This window comes from Microcaecilia unicolor, chromosome 2, assembly GCF_901765095.1.
Source record: "Microcaecilia unicolor chromosome 2, aMicUni1.1, whole genome shotgun sequence".
Classification (NCBI taxonomy): domain Eukaryota; kingdom Metazoa; phylum Chordata; class Amphibia; order Gymnophiona; family Siphonopidae; genus Microcaecilia; species Microcaecilia unicolor.
In genome coordinates, this window is record NC_044032.1 from 324437742 (window position 1) to 324460426 (window position 22685).

Sequence of the window (22685 nt, forward strand, 5' to 3'; positions counted from 1 at the left end):
CAGGAACCAAAATATGTATCAATTATAAAACTAACTAAACATCTGTTTACTATCTAAATAGTATCTGGGGTGAACAGGACAATTAGCTGCTCACAGGGCCTCTCAAAGAGGCTCAATGTGTGTGCGCGATACAAAGAGCTCCTAGTTCTCAGAGAACGAGTCCATTTTGAGGCTAGAGTAGCAGACTTGGAGGAGCTGAGGGAGACAGAGAGGTACATAGGGGAGGCCTATATGGACTTTGTAGAGAAGTCCCACCTCCAGTCTGGCAGCCCCTGTGCTGCCTTGGAGGAGGGAGGTCTTCTAAAAGGAGAGCATCATCCTGGTGCAGCTGGAAGTAATCCTGTAGCCAGGACCAACCCACCAGGGGATACAATATTCTCTCGCAACAAGGATGTGTCTCGAGGAGCTTCTGCCCAGGAAGGAAGGGTAAGGATGGCTGTTGTAGTTGGTGATTCAATTATTAGGCATGTAAATTGCTGGGTAGCAGGTGGACGTGAGGATTGCCTGGTGACTTGCCTGCCTGGTGCGAAGGTGGCGGATCTCACTTGTAACCTAGATAAGATTTTAGATAGTGATGGGGAGGAGCTGGCAGTGGAAATGTGGGAGAAAGATTCTGGAAGCCAAATTTAGGCTCTTAGGTACAAAGCTCAAATCCAGAACCTCTAGGGTAGCATTTTCTGAAGTGCTCCCAGTGCCGCGTGCAGAGCCCATGAGGCAGGCAGAGCTCCGGAGTCTGAATGCATGGATGAGTCGATGGTACAGGGAGGAGTGTTTTAGATTTGTAAGGAACTGGGCAACATTCTGGGGAAGGGGGAGCCTATTCCGGAATTATGGCTCCACTTTAATCAGGGTGGGACCAGGCTACTGGCATCGGCATTTAAAAAGGAGATAGAACAGCTTTTAAACTGGAGCCTGGGGGAAGGCCGACAGTCATTCAGAATTGCATGGTACAGAACAAGGTATCTTTCAAAGATATGATCAAATCAGGGAAGATAGGGTATCTCTATAGCAAGGTTGCAATAGAGACCATAGTAGACCAGATGTCTAAGTAAAAATCAGACAAAAGACTGCAAATTAACACTCATCTGCTGAGCAAGATGTAAATACGAAAAACAGACATAGTTTGAAATGTCTATATGCGAATGCCAGAATCCTAAGAAATAAGATGGGATAGAATATATTGCACTAAATGAAAAATTAGATATAATAGCCATCTCTGAGACCTGGTGGAAGGATGATAACCAGTGGAACACTGTCATACCAGGGTACAAATTATATCGTACTGATAGGGTGGATCAAATTAGTGGACGTTTAGCATTGTATATTAAGGAGGGCCTTTAATCAAACAGATTGAAAATTCTGCAGGAAAGGACTGCTTTATGGAGCAGCTGATTCAGGAGCCAATAAGAGGAGGAAAAATTCTAGACCTAGTCCTTAGTGGAGCACATGATCTGGTGCAGGAGGTAATGGTGCTGGGGCCGTTTGATAACAATGATAATAGTATGATCAGATTTGATATTGGCTTTGGACTAAGTACAAACAGGAAATCCAATACGTTAGCATTTAACTTTCAAAATGGAGACTATGATAAAATTAGAAAAACGGTGAAAAAAAACTTAGAGGAGCAGCTGCGAAGATCAAAAATTTACATCAGGCATGAATTTTGTTCAATAATACTATCCTGGAAGATGAAATGACAGGCAGCATGGTCAAAAAGTGAGGTGAAGGACTATTAGAGTTAAAAGAAAATCCTTTAGAACATGGAAAAAGAAACTGAATGAAAATAATAAGAAAGAGTATAAGGAATGGCAAGTCAAATGCAAAGCACTGATAAGGAAGGCAAAGAGGGAGTTTGAAAAAAAGATTGCGTTGGAGGCAAAAACATATAGTAAAACATTTTTTAGGTATATTAAAAGCAAGTAGCCTGCAAAAGAATCAGTTGGACTTCTAGATGACCAAGGGGTAAAAGAGGCACTCAGGGAAGACAAAGCTGTAGCTGAGAGATTAAATTAATTTTTCACTTCAGTCTTCACCGAGGAAGAAGTGGGAGAGATACCGGTGCTAGAAATGGTATTCAAAGCTGACAAGTCAGACAAACTAAATGAAATCTCTACAAACCTGGAGGATGTAATGGTGCAATTTGACAAATTGAAGAGTAGCAAATCACCTGGTCTGGATGGTATTCATCCCAGAGTACTGATAGAATTGAAAAATGAACTTGCGGAACTATTGTCAGTAATATGTAATTTATCTTTAAAATCAAGCATGGTACCAGAAGATTGGAGGGTGGCCAATGTAACACTGATTTTTTAAAAAGGTTCCAGAGGTGATCCGGAAAATTATAGATCGGTGAGCCTGACGTCGGTGCCAGGCAAAATGGTAGAGACTATTATAAAGAACAAAATTACAGAGCATATTCAAAAGCATGGATTATGAGCCAAAGCCAACATGGATTTATAAAAGGAAATCTTGCCTCACCAATCTATTACATTTCTTTGAAGGGGTGAACAAACGTGGATAAAGGTGAGCCGGTCGATATTATGTATCTAGATTTTCAAAAGGCATTTGACAAAGTACCTCATGAAAGATTCCAGAGGAAATTGAAGAGTCATGGGAAAGGAGGTAGTGTTCTACTGTGGATTAAAAACTGGTTAAAAGACAGAAAACAGAGAGTAGGGTTAAATGGTCAGTATTATCAATGGAGAAGGATAGATAGTGGGATTCTCCAGGGGTATGTGCTGGGACAGCTGCTTTTTAACATATTTATAAATGATCTAGAGATGGGAGTAACTAGTGAGGCAATTAAATTTGTTGACGACACAAAGTTATTCAAAGTTGTTAAATCACAAGAGGATTGTGATAAATTACAAGAGGACCTTACGAGACTGGGAGACTGAGCATCCAAATAGCAGATGACGTTTAATGTGAGCAAGTGCAAAGTGATGCATGTTGAACAGAGGAAACCAAACTATAGCTATGTAATGCAAGGTTTCACATTAGGAGTCACTGACCAGGAAAGGGATCTAGGTGTCATCGTTGAAGATACGTTGAAACCTTCTGCTCAGTGTGCTGCTGCAGCTAAGAAAGCAAATAGAATGTTAGGTATTATTAGGAAAGGAATCGAAAACAAAAATGAGGATGTTATAATGCCTTTGTATTGTTCCATGGTGCAACCGCACCTTGAATATTGTGTGCAATTCTGGTCACCGCATCTCAAAAAAGATATAGTAGAATTAGAAAAGGTACAGAGAAGGGCAATGACAATAATAAATCGGATGGGATGACATGAGGAAAGGGCTAGCAGGGCTCACTTTGAGAAAAGATGGCTGAGGGGAATATGATAGAGGTCTATAAAATAACGAATGGATTGGAAAGGATAGACGTGAATCGTTTGTTTACTCTTTCCAAAAATACTACGACTAGAGGGCACGCAAATTTAAAATGAATCAGAGAAAATTTGTCGTCACTCAACGTGTAATTAACTCTGGAATTTGTTGCCAGAGAATGTAGTAAAAGCAGTTAGCCTAGCAGAGTTTTAAAAAGGTTTGGATAGCTTCCTAAAAGAAAAATCCATAAGCCATTATTAAAATGGACTTGAGGAAAATCCAGTGCTTATTTCTAGGATACGCAGCACAAAATGTACTGTTTTAGGATCTTGCCAGGCACTTGTAACCTGGATTGGCCACTGTTGGAAACAGGATGCTGGGCTTGATGGACCTTCGGTCTGTCCCAATATAGCAACACTTATGTACTTATGCAATCATGGCTGAAGGCTTTGTTACAAGCGCAAACAACCTTCCTATCCCCTAAACTTTCCCCCTGTGCCACCATTCATGGAGTGGGCAGCCAGGACAGATTTGCACATCCTGAGGAACAGGTAAGAATATACCCCACATACAATGATTGCAGCCCTATGGATCTGACTATCTAGAGGGATTCACTTGGCCTGTCCACACCATATCAACCTTTGCAATCAGGCACAAGGGGAAATGGTACTCTTCATTTCAGTCCTAGCTATTATCTGAGAAGCGAAGATACATACCTGTAGCGGGTATTCTCCGAGGACAGCAGGGTGATTGTTCTCGCATGTGGGTCGATGTCCGTGTCGGCCCGGGAACCGGCATTTTGCAAGCAAAACATTAAAAAATCTTGCCAGAGTCTTCTGGCACACATGCGCTGATCGATTTCCCGCCCATTGCATGAGCGTTCCCGCTCAGTTTAATCAAAAAGCAAATAACAAACAACAACTCCAAAGGGTATGTACATACTACAGGTATGTATGTTCACTTTCTCCGAGGACAAGCAGGCTGCTTGTTCTCACATATGGGGTATCCCTAGCAACCAGGCTCACTCAAAACAATGAACATTGGTCAATTGGGCCTCGCAACAACGAGGACATAACAGAGATTGACCTGAAACCATAAACAACTAACTGAGAGTGCAGCCTGGAACAGAACAAAAATGGGTCTAGGGGGGTGGAGTTGAATTCTAAACCCCAAACAGATTCTGCAGCACTGACTGCCCAAACCGACTGTCATGTCGGGTATCCTGCTGAAGGCAGTAGTGAGATGTGAATGTGTGCACTAATGACCACGTTGCAGATGGAACTCCGACACCACCTTTGGCAGGAACTTAGGATGAATGCAGAGGACTACTCTTTTGTGATGGAACTTGATATAAGGTGCATGCACTACCAAGGCCAGAAGCTCACTGACTGTACGAGCTGAAGTAACAGACACCAAGAAAACGACCTTCCAGGTCAAGTACTTCAGATGGCAGGAATTCAGTGGCACAAAAGGAGCTTTCATCAGCTGGGTGAGAACGACGTTGAGATCCCATGACACTGTTGGAGGTTTGACAGGGGGCTTTGACAAAAGCAAACCTCTCATAAAGTGAACAACTAAAGGCTGTCCAGAGATAGGCCTACCCTCTACACGACGATGATAAGCACTAATCGTAGTAAGGTGAACGACCAGACTCTGACAAGTGTAGAAGGTATTCAAGCAGGGTCTGTGTAGGACAAGAAAGAGGATCTAGGGCCTTGCTGTTACACCAGATGGCAAACCTCCTCCATTTGAAACAGTAACACCTCTTCGTGGAATCTTTCCTGGAAGGAAGCAAGACTCAGGAGACACCCTCTGAAAGACCCAAGGAGGCGAATTCTAAGCTCTCAACATCCAGGCCATGACAGCCAGAGACTGGAGGTTGGGATGTAAAAGCGACCCCTCGTTCTGAGTGATGAGGGTTGGAAAACAGTCCAATCTCCATGGTTCTTTGGACGACAACTCCAGAAGAAGAGGGAACCAAATCTGACACGGCCAGAAGGGTGCAATCAGGATCATGATTCCGCAGTCTTCCTTGAGTTTCAGCAAAGTCTTCCCTACTAGAGGTATGGGAGGACACGCTTACAGAAGGCCTGTCCCCCAATGAAGGAGAAAGGCATCTGACGCTAGTCTGTCATGGGCCTGAAGTCTGGAACAGAACTGAGGGACCTTGTGATTGATCTGAGTGGCAAAAAGATTCGCTGAGGGGGTGCCCCACACTCGGAAGATTTTGCGGACTACGCCCGTGTTCAATGAACCTGCTCAACCTTTTGGCCAGACTGTTGTTTACTCCTGCCAGATAAGTGGCTTGGAGAAACATGCCGTGACGGTGAGCCCAAAGCCACATCTGGACAGCTTCCTGACACAGAGGGCGAGATCCGGTGCCCCCCTGCTTGTTGGTGTAATACATGGCAACCTGATTGTCTGACTTAAAATGATTTGGTTGGACAGCCGATCTCTGAAAGCCTTTAGAGCGTTCCAGATCACTCAATTCCAGGAGGTTGATCTGCAGACCTGTTTCCTGAAAGGACCAGGCTCCCTGATTGTGGAGCCCATCTACATGAGCTTCCCACCCCAGGAGAGATGCATCCGTCGTCAGCACTTTTTGTGGCTGAGGAACTTGGAATGGTCGTCCCATGGACAAATTGGGTCAAATTGTCCACCACTGGAGAGAATTCCAAAAGTCGGTGGACAGTTGGATGACATCCTCTCGATCCCCCGCAGCTTGAAACCACTGGGAAGCTAGGGTCCATTGAGCTGATCTCATATGTAGACATGTCATGGATCCTCAGGAGCTTAGTCAAGATCGGGAGGCGGGGCTGGAGGTTGGGAGGCGGGGATAGGGCTGGGCAGACTTATACGGTCTGTGCCAGAGCCGGGGTTGGGAGGCAGGGCTGGGGAGGTGAAGATAGTGCTGGGCAGACTTATACGGTCTGTGCCTGTGCCAGAGCCGGTGGATGGGAGGCGGGGATAGTGCGGGGCAGACTTATACGGTCTGTGCCCTGAAGAGCATAGGTACAAATCAAAGTAGGGTATACACAAAAAGCAGCAAATATGAGTTATCTTGTTGGGCAGACTGGATGGACCGTGCAGGTCTTTTTCTGCCGTCATCTACTATGTTACTATGTATGTTACTATGTTACTATGACATGAACTGTGGAGGCCATGTGCCCCAGAAGTCTCAACATCTGCTGAGCCACGGTGAGACGCTCGAACCATGGACACCAGGGACAGAAGATTGTTTGCCCTTGTCTCGGGAAGATAAGCTCAAGCTGTCTGAGTGTTCAACAGGGCTCCAATGAATTCCAATGCTTGGACTGGGGTGAGATGGGACTTGGGATAATTTATGACAAACTCCAGTAGCTCTAGCACTCGAATAGTTATTTGCATGGACTCTAGAGCACCCTCCTTCGAGGTGCTCTTCACCAGCCAATCATCGAGATAAGGAAACACATGCATTCCCAGTCTGCGTAGTGATGCTGTGACTACAGCTAGGCATTTGGTAAACACTCTGGGCGCAGACACCAGGCCAAAACACAGTACATGGTAGTGAAAGTGCTGTGTTCTTAGCCAAAATCGAAGATACTTCCTGTGAACTGGAAGTATCGAGATGTGTGTGTAAGCATCCTTAGTCCAGACAGCATAGCCAATCGTTTTCCTGAATCATTGGAAGAAGGGTGCCTAGGGAAACCATCCTGAACTTTTCTCAGACAAGAAATTTGTTCAGGGCCCTTAGGTCTAGGATGGGACGCATCCCCCCTGTTTTCTTTTGCACAAGGAAGTACCTGGAATAGAATCCCAGCCCTTCTTCCCCTGGTGGAACGGGTTCGACCGCTTGGGCCTTCAGAAGGGCAGAGAGTTCCTCTGCAAGTACCTGTTTGTTCTGGGAACTGTAAGAATGAGGTCCCGGTGGACAATTTGGAGGTTTGGATTCCAGACTGAGTGTGTATCCTGACTGGACTATTTGTAGAACCCACCAGTCGGAGGTTATAAGAGGCCACCTCTGATGAAAAAATATCAACCTCCCCCCAACCGGCAAGCTGTCCGGCACGGACACTTTTACTGAGGCTATGCTGAACTGGAGCCAGTCAAAAGCCCGGCCCCTGCTTTTGCTGGGGAGCCGCAGAGGGCCTTAGGCGCACACTGTTGACGAGAACGAGCGCGCTAGGACTGAGCCTGGACAGGCTGCTGAAAAGCAGGAGTGTACCTACGCCTATAATAGGAATAGGGAGCACTCCTCTTCCCTCCAAAAAACCTCCTAGATGAGGAGGTAGTAGCAGAAGACGCCCGGCGGGAGGGAGAATTGTGCTTCTTGAGCTGGTCAACCAGATTCTCTACTTTTTCACCAAAAAGGTTATCCCCCTGGCAAGGAACATCCGCCCTCCGCTGCTGGACTGAATGATCCAGGTCAGAGACACACAGACATGACAGTCTGCGCATCACTATACCTTGGGCAGCGATCCTGGATGCTTCATCAAAAGTGTCGAACATACCCCTGGCCAGGAATTTTCTACACGCCTTCTGCTGCCTGACCACCTGGCGAAAAGGCTTGGCTTGCTCCGGAGGGAGTGCATCAACCAAGCTAGACAATTGCCTCACTGAGTTCCACAAGTGGATGCTTGTGAAGAGCTGGTATGTTTGGATCTTGGCAGCGAGCATAGCGGCCAGATACGCCTTCCTCCCAAAAGAGTCCAAGGTTCTAGATTCTCTGCCTGAGGGTGCCGAGGCATAGTCCCTAGTACTCTTGGCTCTTTTGAGAGCGGAGTCTACCACCATGGAATTGTGAGGTAGCTGAGACTTCATCAATCCAGGCTCCCTGTGGATCCGATATTGGGCTTCAGTCCTTTTCGGCATCACGGGATTAGACAGAGGGAACGACCAGTTTCGCATAAGGACTTCCTTCAGTACATTATGCAAAGAAGCCGTTGCAGTCTCTCTAGGCAGAGAAGGATAATCCAGGACCTCGAGCATCTCAGCTCTGGGCTCATCCTCAACCTCCATAGGGAAGGGAATAGCCGCAGCCATTTCCCGGACAAAGGAGGTAAAGGATAGACTTTCCGGTGGAGAAAGTCTCCTTTCTGGTGGAGGGGAAGGTTCAGAAGGAATCGCATAGGGCTCATCAGAAGAAAAGTACCTGGGATCCTCCTCTTCCTCCCACGAACGCTCATCTTCAGTATCGGATAAGACATCTCTCAGAGCAGTCCGAAACTGAGCCTGCCTGGACGCCGAGGAACGACGTCCTCGATGGCGGTGCCGAGAAGTCGAGACCTGTCTGGACTCCGGTGAAGCTTCCTCCACCAACGAAGAAGGGGAGTCAACCTGGGTGGCAGCTGACACCGATGCCGCAGGCGGCACAGAGGTCGGGGACCTCACCACAGGCGAAGGGCCAGATACCGCTGCAGCAGACGGTGTGGAAGGCGCAAGCACCCCTGACACCGAAGCAGACTGGCGCAGCAACCCTTTCAGAAGCTCTGGAATCAGGGCCCTGATGCGCTCGTCGAGAGCCGCTGTCGGACAAGGCTGCGGGGTCGGTAATGGAGCCAGTGGCAGAATCTGTCGAAGCTCGGGAGCAGGTTCTGGGCTGCTAGACCAATGCATCGGCACCTCCTGAATAAAGGGAGAGCAATCCTCTTGGAGCCAATGCTTCTCAGGTGACGAATCCCTCAATGCCCCGGAGCTCCCGGCACCATGTGTCAAAGGAGAACGATGACGGTGCTTCTTCACCTTCGCTCGACGCCCGCCATCGAGACTCCTCGGTACCAAAGAGGAAGACATGGAATCCTCACGTCTCCTCGGGGCCGGGTCCAAATAACAGGAGGCCTCGAGACAGGTGGAGACCCACTTGATGCCTCACTGCTCCCAGCATGAGTGGGTCATTCTGCAGCCATTACCTTCGCTCCCGAAGTCGACGTCGAAGGACCGGACTGAGCCCCAAAAAGCTTCTCTCGTTGGGGCTCTCAAGACGCTTGGGTCCGTTTCTTCATGCAAAGACAAAGACTGCAAGTGGCTGTGCTATGGTCGGGCCCAAGGCACTGGATACACCAAGCGTGGGTATCGGTACCCGAGATGGTCCGGTTGCACCGATTACAACGTTTGAAGCCGCTGAGTGTCTTCGATGACATGGAAGAAAAAACAGCTTTGCCGAAATCAAAAGATGCGATCGTGCCTGTTAAAAGAAAAAAGGGCACGAAAAGGGAACAACCCGACCGCGCAGCCTAAGCCAGCCGCGTCAAAAAAAAGGAAACTTTAAAAGGGCAAAAAAATAAAGAAAACTACGGGAAGTTTTTTTTTTAACTGTAAATTCTACTAAACTAAGAAAGAAAGAAGGCAAAAGTCAGAAAAACGAAGAAAACTCTTTTCCGGGCCTGAGAGGAGTGGGGAAAAAACTTGACCGCACCTCAACACGACGGGCGGGAAATCGATCCACGCATGCGCACTGCGCGCTGCACGCACACCAGAAAACTCTGGCAAGATTTTTTAATGTTTTGCTTGCAAAATGCCGGTTCCCGGGCCGATGCAGACGTCGACCCACGTGTGAGAACAAGCAGCCTGCTTGTCCTCAGAGAAAGAGTATATAACTGTGACAGGCTACATGCAGAGCACCAGGATTTCTGAGGGTATTGGCCTGAAGCAGAAGGATAAAATAATGGATAGGCCAGTGGTCTAAGAAATAGAGGATACCCGGTTCGAGTCCCACCACTCCTCTCAATGTTGTTGGGACTTTTATCCCCTCTTTGCTCTCCTTAAACCTCTGGGTCACGGACCCCTGACATTGCTAAGGGCTCACACTGTCCCTTATTCTACCTTTAACAGGTGTGCATGTCTTTTATCCAGGGTAATGACGTGTACAATGCAGGATATCCATCACGTGGAATGTTATACCATAGATAGAGTGTGTCCATACAATGCCAATCCTCACACCTGTAATGACAATGTGCACATGGAGGGATTCAGTCAGGAGGGATGTGACAGGATGACATCTAAGCACCAGCAATTGAGATAGGTTTTTCCAGTGACCTGCAGGCATTGACTCAGACTATTGTGGTAATGTCCTATTGTGGACTAGTTAAAAGATAGAAAACAGAAAGTAGGGTTAAATGGTCAGAATTCTCAAAGCAGAAAGGTAGATAGTGGGGTTCCCCAGGGGGTCTATGCTGGAACCGCTGCTTTTTAACGTAGTTATAAATGATCTAGAGATGGGAATAACTAGTGAGGTGATTAAATTTGCTGATGACACAAAGTTATTCAAAGTTGTTAAATTATAAGAGGATTGTGAAAATTTACAAGAGGACCTTGCAAGACTGGGAGACTGGGTATCCAAATGGCAGATGATGTTTAATGTGAGCAAGTGCAAAGTGATGCATGTGGGGAAGAGAAACCCAAACTACATGATGCAAGGTTTCACATTAGGAGTCACCACCCAGGAAAAGAATCTAGGTGTCATTGTTGATAATATGTTGAAACCCTCTTCTCAGTGTGCAGTGGCGTCTACAAAAGCAAATAGAATGTTAGGAATTATTAGGAAAGGAATGGAAAACAAAAATGAGAATGTTATAATGCCTTTGTATCTCTGCATGGTGCAACCGCACCTTGAATACTGTGTGCAGTTCTGGTCACTGCATCTCAAAATACTAGGACTAGGGGGTACACAATGAAGCTACTAAGTAGTAAATTGAAAACAAACCAGAGAAAATAATTCTTCACTTAACATGTAATTAAACTCTGGAATTCGTTGCCTGAGAATGTGGTAAAAGCTAATTTAACAAGGTTTAGAGGAGGTTTGGATAATTTCCTAGAAGAAAAGTCCATAGTGGAGTGGAGGAGTAGCCTAGTGGTTAGTGCAGTAGACTTTGATCCAGGGGAACTGAGTTCAATTCCCACTGCAGCTCCTTGTGACTCTGGGCAAGTCTCTTAACCCTCCATTGCCCCTGGTACAAATAAGTACCTGAATATACTATGTCAACCGCTTTGAATGTAGTTGCAAAAACCACAGAAAGGTGGTATATCAAGTCCCCTTTCCCTTTCCCATAAGGCATATACAGTGCAATCCACTTAAGTGCAAGGGTCTGGAACCAAAGAAATACATGCAGTTAACCAGAGCGTGCACTTAACTGTTGTGACCCAAAGAAGTTTGACATCTGATAAACATATGTACAGTACTGTTTATTATTATACATACAGCATATAGTCTCTGTTAACTGACGTAAGGCTTACTTGAAGTGTACATAAGTACATAAGTAATGCCACACTGGGAAAAGACCAAAGGTCCATCGAGCCCAGCACCCTGTCCACGACAGCGGCCATTCCAGGCCAAGGGCACCTGGCGAGCTTCCCAAACGTACAAACATTCTATACAGTGGGGGAAATAAGTATTTGATCCCTTGCTGATTTTGTAAGTTTGCCCACTGACAAAGACATGAGCAGCCCATAATTGAAGGGTAGGTTATTGGTAACAGTGAGAGATAGCACATCACAAATTAAATCCGGAAAATCACATTGTGGAAAGTATATGAATTTATTTGCATTCTGCAGAGGGAAATAAGTATTTGATCCCCCACCAACCAGTAAGAGATCTGGCCCCTACAGACCAGGTAGATGCTCCAAATCAACTCGTTACCTGCATGACAGACAGCTGTCGGCAATGGTCACCTGTATGAAAGACACCTGTCCACAGACTCAGTGAATCAGTCAGACTCTAACCTCTACAAAATGGCCAAGAGCAAGGAGCTGTCTAAGGATGTCAGGGACAAGATCATACACCTGCACAAGGCTGGAATGGGCTACAAAACCATCAGTAAGACGCTGGGCGAGAAGGAGACAACTGTTGGTGCCATAGTAAGAAAATGGAAGAAGTACAAAATGACTGTCAATCGACAAAGATCTGGGGCTCCACGCAAAATCTCACCTCGTGGGGTATCCTTGATCATGAGGAAGGTTAGAAATCAGCCTACAACTACAAGGGGGGAACTTGTCAATGATCTCAAGGCAGCTGGGACCACTGTCACCACGAAAACCATTGGTAACACATTACGACATAACGGATTGCAATCCTGCAGTGCCCGCAAGGTCCCCCTGCTCCGGAAGGCACATGTGACGGCCCGTCTGAAGTTTGCCAGTGAACACCTGGATGATGCCGAGAGTGATTGGGAGAAGGTGCTGTGGTCAAATGAGACAAAAATTGAGCTCTTTGGCATGAACTCAACTCGCCGTGTTTGGAGGAAGAGAAATGCTGCCTATGACCCAAAGAACACCGTCCCCACTGTCAAGCATGGAGGTGGAAATGTTATGTTTTGGGGGTGTTTCTCTGCTAAGGGCACAGGACTACTTCACCGCATCAATGGGAGAATGGATGGGGCCATGTACCGTACAATTCTGAGTGACAACCTCCTTCCCTCCGCCAGGGCCTTAAAAATGGGTCGTGGCTGGGTCTTCCAGCACGACAATGACCCAAAACATACAGCCAAGGCAACAAAGGAGTGGCTCAGGAAGAAGCACATTAGGGTCATGGAGTGGCTTAGCCAGTCACCAGACCTTAATCCCATTGAAAACTTATGGAGGGAGCTGAAGCTGCGAGTTGCCAAGCGACAGCCCAGAACTCTTAATGATTTAGAGATGATCTGCAAAGAGGAGTGGACCAAAATTCCTCCTGACATGTGTGCAAACCTCATCATCAACTACAGAAGACGTCTGACCGCTGTGCTTGCCAACAAGGGTTTTGCCACCAAGTATTAGGTCTTGTTTGCCAGAGGGATCAAATACTTATTTCCCTCTGCAGAATGCAAATAAATTCATATACTTTCCACAATGTGATTTTCCGGATTTAATTTGTGATGTGCTATCTCTCACTGTTACCAATAACCTACCCTTCAATTATGGGCTGCTCATGTCTTTGTCAGTGGGCAAACTTACAAAATCAGCAAGGGATCAAATACTTATTTCCCCCACTGTACATGTTATTCCTGGAATTGTGGATTTTTCCCAAGTCCATTTAGTAGTGGTTTATGGACTTGTCCTTTAGGAAACCATCTAACCCCTTTTTAAACTCTGCTAAGCTAACCGCCTTCACCACGTTCTCCAGCAACGAATTCCAGAGTTTAATTATACGTTGGGTGAAGAAACATTTACTACACTGTAGTTTCATTGCATGCCCCCTAGTCCTAGTATTTTTGGAAATCGTGAACAGACGCTTCACATCCACCTGTTCCACTCCACTCATTATTTTATATACCTCTATCATGTCTCCCCTCAGCCGTCTCTTCTCCAAGCTGAAAAGCCCTAGCCTCCTTAGTCTTTCTTCATAGGGAAGTCGTCCCATCCCCGCTATCATTTTAGTTGCCCTTCGCTGCACCTTTTCCAATTCTACTATATCTTTCTTGAGATGCGGCGACCAAAATTGAACACAGTACTCAAGGTGTGGTCGCACCATGGAGCGATACAATGGCATTATAACATCCTCACACCTGTTTTCCATACCTTTCCTAATAATACCCAACATTCTATTCGCCTTCCTAGCTGCAGCAGCCCACTGAGCAGAAGGTTTCAGTGTGTTATCGACGACGACACCCAGATCCCTTTCTTGGTCCGTAACTCCTAAAGTGGAACCTTGCATGACGTAGCTATAATTTGGGTTCTTTTTTCCCACATGCATCACCTTGCACTTGCTCACATTAAACGTCATCTGCCATTTAGCCGCCCAGTCTCCCAGCCTCGTAAGGTCCTTCTGTAATTTTTCACAATCCTCTCGTGAGTTAACGACTTTGAATAACTTTGTGTCATCAGCAAATTTAATTACCTCGCTAATTACTCCCATCTCTAAATCATTTATAAAGATATTAAAAAGCAGCGGTCCTAGCACTGACCCCTGAGGAACCCCACTAACTACCCTTCTCCATTGTGAATACTGCCCATTTAACCCCACTCTTTGTTTCCTATCCTTCAACCAGTTTTTAACCCACAATAGGACATTTCCTCCTATCCCATGACTCTCCAATTTCCTCTGTAGCCTTTCATGAGGTACCTTATCAAATGCCTTTTGAAAATTCAGATACACAATATCAACTGGCTCCCCTTTGTCCACATGTTTGTTTACTCCTTCAAAGAATTGAAGTAAATTGGTCAGGCAAGATTTCCCCACACTAAAGCTGTGCTGACTTGGTCTCAGTAATCCATGTCCTTGGATGTGCTCTGTAATTTTGTTTGTCATAATAGCCTCTACCATTTTCCCCGGCACCGACGTCAGACTCACCGGTCTATAATTTCCCAGATCTCCCCTGGAACCTTTTTTAAAAATCGGCGTTACATTGGCCACCCTCCAATCTTCCGGTACCATGCCCGATTTTAAGGATAAATTGCATATCACTAACAGAAGATCCGCAAGCTCATTTTTCAGTTCTATTAGTACTCTAGGACGTATACCATCTGGTCCAGGAGATTTGTTACTAATCAGTTTGCTGAACTGCCCCATTATGTCCTCCAGGTTTACTGTGATTTCAGTAAGTTTCTCTGACTCGTCCGCTTGAAATACTATTTCCGACACCGGTATCCCACCCAAATGTTCCTCGGTGAAGACTGAAGCAAAGAATTCATTCAATCTCTCCACTACATCTTTGTCATCCTTGATTGCCCCTTTTACCCCTCGGTTGTTTAGTGGCCCAACCGATTCTCTTGTCGGCTTCCTGCTTTTAATATACCGAAAATAATTTTTACTATGTTTTTTTGCCTCTAATGCTATCTATTTTTTGTAATCCCTCTTGGCCTTTTTTATTGTATTGTATTGTAACATTTATACCCCGTGCTTTTCCACTTATTAGCAGGCTCAATGCGGCTTACATAATATATCTGTGCTAGCATTTGTTTTGACACTCCTTATGTTGCTTCTTGTTATTTTCAGACTGTTCCTTCTTCCATTTTCTGAAGGCGTTTCTTTTAGCCCAAATAGCTTCCTTTACCTCACTTTTCAACCATGCCAGCTGTCTTTTGGACTTCTGTCTTTCTTTTGTAATTCGCGGAATATGTTTGGCCTGGGCCTCTAGGATGGTACTTTTGAACAGCATCCACGCCTGTTGTACAGTTTTTACCCTCTCAGTTGCCCCTCTAATCACATTACTGACCAAATTCAAACATGAAATATCAAGAGGCAACAACATCCTACTACTCCAGTTCAACATGACGAGCGCCTTCGACATGGTGGACCACCAAATTCAACTAAGAATACTGGACAAGGTAGGAATCTGAGAAAAAGTACTCTCCTGGATTAAAGGATTCCTGACCACTAGATCATACCAAGTCAAGGGAAACGAAGAAATCTCCCCTCACCTGGCAATCAGAATGTGGATTCCAACAAGGTTACATAGTAACATAGTAACATAGTAGATGACGACAGAAAAAGACCTGCATGGTCCATCCAGTCTGCCCAAGACAAACTCATATGTGTATACCTTACCTTGAATTTGTACCTGTCCTTTTCAGGGCACAGACCATATAAGTCTGCCCAGCAGTATTTCCCGCCTCCCAACCACCAGTCCCGCCTCCCATCACCAGCTCTGGTACAGACCGTATAAGTCTGCCCTCCCCTATCCTCTCGTCCCAACCACCACCCCCTCTTCCCCCCAACTGCTCCGCCACCCAATTTCAGCTAAGCTTCTGAGGATCCATTCCTTCTGCACAGGATTCCTCTATGCATGTCCCACGCATGTTTGAACTCCGTTACCGTTTTCATCTCTACCACCTCCCGCGGGAGGGCATTCCAAGCGTCCACCACCCTCTCCGTGAAGAAATACTTCCTGACATCTTTCCTGAGTCTGCCCCCCTTCAATCTCATTTCATGTCCTCTCGTTCTACCGCCTTCCCATCTCCGGAAAAGATTCGTTTGCGGATTAATACCTTTCAAATATTTGAACGTCTGTATCATATCACCCCTGTTCCTTCTTTCCTCCAGGGTGTACATGTTCAGGTCAGCAAGCCTCTCTTCATACGTCTTGGAACGTAAATCCCATACCATCCTTGTAGCTTTTCTTTGCACCGCTTCCATTTTTTTAACATCCTTCGCAAGATACGGCCTCCAAAACTGAACACAATACTCCAAGTGGGGCCTCACCAACGTCTTATACAGGGGCATTAAAACCTCCTTTCTTCTGCTGGTCACTCCTCTCTCTATACAGCCTAGCAATCTTCTAGCTACTGCCACCGCCTTGTCGCACTGTTTCGTCGCCTTCAGGTCCTCAGATACTATCACCCCAAGATCCCTCTCCCCGTCCGTGCCTATCAGACTCTCCCCGCCTAACACATACGTCTCCCTTGGATTTCTACTCCCTAAGTGCATCACTTTGCATTTCTTCGCATTGAATTTTAATTGCCAAATGTTAGACCATTCTTCACCACACTCCCCCATCTTATTCAACCTAATGATGATCCCACTAGCCAAGTCCATATCCAACCATGAACTCAATCCGTTCTTATACATGGATGACGTTACAATTGACTCCAAAATCACAACCAGCATGAACATCATGGAAGCCTGGGCATCTGCCTTCAAACTAAAACTTATCAGAGAAGAAACACATTGCCTGGTACTCTCGTCCCCATACAACACTACACAATTTAAATCAATCAATGCACTGGTCTCACTGCTCCCAATTGCAGACAACCTGAAAATCCTAGGTATCACCATAGACCAGGATTTATCTCTTGAAAAACAAGCTGTCACCACAAAGAAAATGTTCCACTCAATGTGGAAACTATAACACATAAAACATTACTTCCCATGAGACATATTCCGCAACCTGATTCAGACCATGATCCTGGCTCACTTGGACTACTGCAACGGAATTTACGCTGGGTGCAAAGAGCAAATCCTTAAAAAACTACACAAAACACAGCAGTGAGACTAATCTTTGGAAAAAGAAGATTTGATAGCGCCAAACACTTCCTCCTGAAACTACACTGGCTATTGATTAAGGACCGCATAGCCTTCAAGATCTGCTCACTGGTATACAGAATAATATTCGGCCTCTCACCAAGCTACATGACCAACTTGATAGACCTACCAATCCGGAACACAAAACAATCAGCAAGATCCTACCTTACCCTCCACTTCCCATCATTTAAAGACATCAAATACAAATCTACCCTCACAGCTAGTATGTCCTATATCTGCACAAAAACCTGGAACACACTTCCAAGAGACCTAAAACTGAAAGACAACTATCTAACCTTCCGAAAACACCTAAAGACTCAACTATTCAAAAAACACATCCCCACTGAACCAACCTAACCATCCAGAGGACCAACCAGTCCTACCCATAAACTAGACAGGTGGAATGGAAAAAGGCACAAGCTTATAGCGACCAACCCAAACACATAACACACCTTTACAAAACTTACAACCCAACCCACCCTATGTACTACGTACCCACTGACCACTGGAACAACATTCCGCCTGACCAGTAATGTAACCCTACTCAACTATGTTGTGACCATACTCGACTCTCTTCGTAACCCTCCAACAATGAATCTTGTAAACGAATCTCCTAAAGTCTTAACCTGGCTCAATTCTCCCGTGAGAAACCCCTACAGAACCTCACTGTCTCTATCGAACTGTTTACCCCTTTCACTGTCTCTACTGAACTGTTAACTCCAGTTGTTACCTTGTAACTGACCCCATTGTTCCTTGTAAGCCACATTGAACCTACCAATAGGTGGGAAAATGTGGGATACAAATGCAATAAATAAATAATACTAAACTGCAACACACACAACACACCCTTACAAGACCAGGAAACAAGGTTCTGTAGGAAACCATACGAGCTAACAGACCTGAAAAAAAGAGATAATGAATACCAATCATGAATCTCAGTGAAGATGACCCAGCCGATCTATTAGTTGAAAATGGTATGCTCTATTAAGCTCCCTAGCAAAAGTTGCACATCTGTGCAACAAAAGATCAACAAGATTGACCAGAGCACCATAGTTCAACAATGAAGTCAGGATTATGAAACAACAACTGAGAAAAACCGAACGAGAATGAAGGAAGAATCCATCTTGAGTGACCCAGGTTGCATACCTGGACAAGCTAGCTGAATACAGAGCCATGACTAACAAAGTCAAATGCAAGTTCTACAACAGAGAGATTGAACAGGCACTCTCCAGCTCCAGTGAATTGTTTTTAATAGTAAGGAGGCTGACACAAAACGAGAGCTCCACAAAACTGAGATCTACTAATATCACACGTGAGGAATTTGCCACAGGCTTCTCTGACAAAGTCAACAAAATACAAATCCTCTTACAATTTGATTTATCCAGTGCATTCGATATGGTAAATCACAATATCCTAACCAAACTATGGATAAACTTGGAATTGGCGGAAACAACATTAATTGGATAAAAGGCTTCATCACCTCAAGATCTTACCAAGTCAAAGCAACCTCAACTATCTCATCTCCCTGGCCACCAAACTGCGGTGTACCTCAAGGTTCCCCTCTATTCCCGATCCTTTTCAATCTTATGATGATCCCACTAGTAAAAGCTCTATTTAGACATAGTCTCAACCCTTTCATATATGCTGATGACGTCACCATATTTATTCCCTTCAAATCTAATCTACCTGAAATTTCTGACAAAATATACTTGGGCATGCACATCTTAACCGCTTGGGCCAATGCCTTTATGATGAAAATGAACTGTCACGTCTGTGGCCGTGACCACCCTCAGACTTACCTCATTTCTGGGGGCCAGCAGCTCTGCTGGCTTCTGTCTGTCTTTGTGTTAGTCTTGTCTCTGGATCTGTGTGCTGATTACTTCACTAGACCTCACCTGTGTGGGCTATGCCTCTCTAGGGAGCCAGCATCTAAGATGGCTGCCACCGGCTCTATGCCAGCTTCCAAGATGGCTTCTGCTTGTCTTTCCTGTGTGCTCACTTCCTATGTGTGTCAAGCCTCTCTTTGGGGTCAAGTTACTTCCTGCTTCTGTCCTGCTGCTGGTGACCTCATCAGTGAGAGCCTTCATAAGGAAGTGCTGTGCTGGCATTCTGAGCCTTTGCATTGCCAATGCCTCCGCAGTGCCTTAGGTCCCGAGGTTAGTGTGCTGTTTGCACAGTTAGCTTTCCTTGTCTTTTCTTGTGGGCTTCCATCCCTTCTGCTTTGCTAGTTACTATCACCTGTGGGCCTTGCCTTCTGGCTCAGGGTATTATTGCTCTGTGGGCTTTCAGCCCTTCTGTGTTTATTGCTCTGTGGGCTTCCAGCTCTTTTGTGTTTATTGCTCTGTGGGCTTTCAGCCCTTCTGTGTTTATTGCTCTGTGGGCTTTCAGCCCTTCTGTGTCTATTGCTCTGTGGGCTTCCAGCCCTTCTGTGCCCATTGCTCTGAGGGCCTCCAGTCTATCTGCGTATATCCCTTTTACCTGTTGGCTTCCAGGCCTTCTGGGTGTATTACTGCGGCCTGGGGGTTTCCAGCCTTTCTGTGGGCTTCTAGCCTTTCTGGGTGTATCTCTCTGACCTGCAGGCTTTCAGCCTTTCTGTGTTTATTATTCTCTGTGGGCTTCTAGCCTTTCTGTTATCCCTGTGCAGTGGTGCTGCACCCTGTCTGAGGTTGGTCAGCGGCTGATGCTGCAGCCATTTCTCTCCTTTCTATCTGTTAGCTACTGTCGCTCCAGTCTAACCCTTCCTCTGGCAAGCGTAGCTGTCATTCCCATTCCCTTGAGCTTAGCTTGTATGTAGCTCCTATGTCCTCTTCCCTGCCTGTCTGCCTTGCTTTAGCCTAGGCACTTGGGAGCACCACTGGATCCTGACTCCGGTTGTCCTGTTGCTGGTTCCAGTTCTGGTTTTCCTGTAAGCCCTACCGGCTGCTCGAACCTGAGGGCTCAACCCGATGGCATGATGGCAGCCTGGCTCTCATGGTTAGCCTGCAAGTCACTCCAGTGACCCACGAACTACTGCAACGGGTTGTCCCAAGCCTCCCAGGAGTCCTACTGCATCTCCCGCATCACATGCAGGCTGCTCTCTTGTGCCTCTACACTGTGCTCCTGTAGCTGGACAGCCTGGCGGAGCAGCTCTACCTTCTCACAGCATTAGTCCACCAGCAGCTGGTTCTGTCACAGGATTTTGGATTACAATTCTACCAAACTGAGATTTTCAATTTATTACCAGAGTACAGACTCAGAAATTGCTTACATAAAGTACTCCTTAACACCATAAGTATCTTCAACTTGTTTATTGCATTACATATACCTATTTCTTGCCCTAATCCTCAGAACTCACAATCACACGTCGCATTCACACATAGCCCTCAATTCTCTCACTGTCATAATCACCTTATCACATCTTATCGTTTGATACAAAAACCTACATTTACATTGTATATAGAACATGGGATCCAAGAAAGGATTTTGGATGCCAGATTGAAAACTTGCCATCTGTGGTAAGATGCTCCCCTCCGTGAACCCTGTGGCTATTGTGCTGGGGGGTTGAGGGACAGGTTCCAGGGCTAACTCCTGCTGCTCTTCCTCTCCTGCAGATGTCACCTGGCCTGGCTGCGCCTGTGCTTCTGTGGATGCTGTGGTGCTCTCTCTTGCCACAGTCTGCTCTTACACCTGAAGATCAGGCTGCCCCTGATCTAGGCTGCTGGGACCCACTTCCACCTCAAAGTCCAACTCATGGTTAGCCTGCAAGGGCACTAGGAATGTAGGAGTGATGGCTGGATCTGGCCTGCATCGGTGCCGGATCAGGACTGATGGGACTACCTCAAGACCTGTGCATATTTAATCAAGGACTTTGGCTTCTTTATACTACAGTTCAAACCAGAGCTTTTATAGAACTTTTATATTCTCTTGCACTGTGCCTTAACTACAAACTGTCAGCTTCTGCTTGCAATAGGAAAGCGAATAGAATGTTGGGTGTTATTAAGAAGGGTATGGAGTCCAGGTGTGCGGATGTTATAATGCCGTTGTATCGCTCCATGGTGCGACCGCACCTGGAGTATTGTGTTCAGTACTGGTCTCCGTATCTCAAAAAAGATATAGTAGAATTGGAAAAGGTACAGCGAAGGGCGACGAAAATGATAGTGGGGATGGGACGACTTTCCTATGAAGAGAGGCTGAGAAGGCTAGGGCTTTTCAGCTTGGAGAAGAGACGGCTGAGGGGAGATATGATAGAAGTGTATAAAATAATGAGTGGAATGGATCGGGTGGATGTGAAGCGACTGTTCACGCTATCCAAAAATACTAGGACTAGAGGGCATGAGTTGAAGCTACAGTGTGGTAAATTTAAAACGAATCGGAGAAAATTTTTCTTCACCCAACGTGTAATTAGACTCTGGAATTCGTTGCCGGAGAACGTGGTACGGGCGGTTAGCTTGACGGAGTTTAAAAAGGGGTTAGATAGATTCCTAAAGGACAAGTCCATAGACCGCTATTAAATGGACTGGAAAAATTCCTCATTTTTAGGTACAACTTGTCTGGAATGTTTTTACGTTTGGGGAGCGTGCCAGGTGCCCTTGACCTGGATTGGCCACTGTCGGTGACAGGATGCTGGGCTAGATGGACCTTTGGTCTTTCCCAGTATGGCACTACTTATGTACTTATGTACTTATGTACTTATACCAAAGATGCTGGAATAACTGTTTGAGACAGGATGCAGGGCAGTAGATAATCGCTTGTAACATTTAGTAGCCAAGGCTTGTACACAAAATCAGCCTGCACGTAGTTGCTACATGAATAAAAGATAATCTGGGAGTGTAGCCACCCCCACCCTGCATCTCTGAGCCTTAAGCTCCATTGAGCCATATCAACTCTGTGAAAGAAGCATTGTGTGATTATGTGTGTGTGCTATAAAGGGGAGATAAGTTTCATTTTCCCTGCCAGTATCATTTCAGTGTTATGACGTGTGTATGTACTGTAAGAACTACAAGAACTACAAACGTTTACTGCGCATGACAACTGTGATGTATAAGGGGCCTAATGCGCAGGCCCAGAGGGGAGGTATAAATGTAAGTGTCAGCTGGTTTCTGACACACAGTATTCTGAGACGGAACTCAGTGCTGTACATTGCTAGCAATAAAGCTGCCTTGCTGGAACCAGTTACCTCTTGTCTCCTGATTTACTCAGCTGAGGGTCCTGTTACAGGAACACATGTCTCAGCTGCTAGAGCCACCATGTTAAGCTGCCACACCCTCTCAGAACACACCCCTTCATGAGCACTCTAATCTCACAATTGATGAGGACTACCACTGTGTGTCAGCACCCTATTTATGCCCTGAGATCCTGCAGTGGAGGAGAAGATGGGTCTCATGCACTGTCCACCTCAGAACCCTGGAAGCACTACAGCCACACAACCAGGTGGGTAAAGAATACAGGACAGTGGAAGTGCTCTGCAA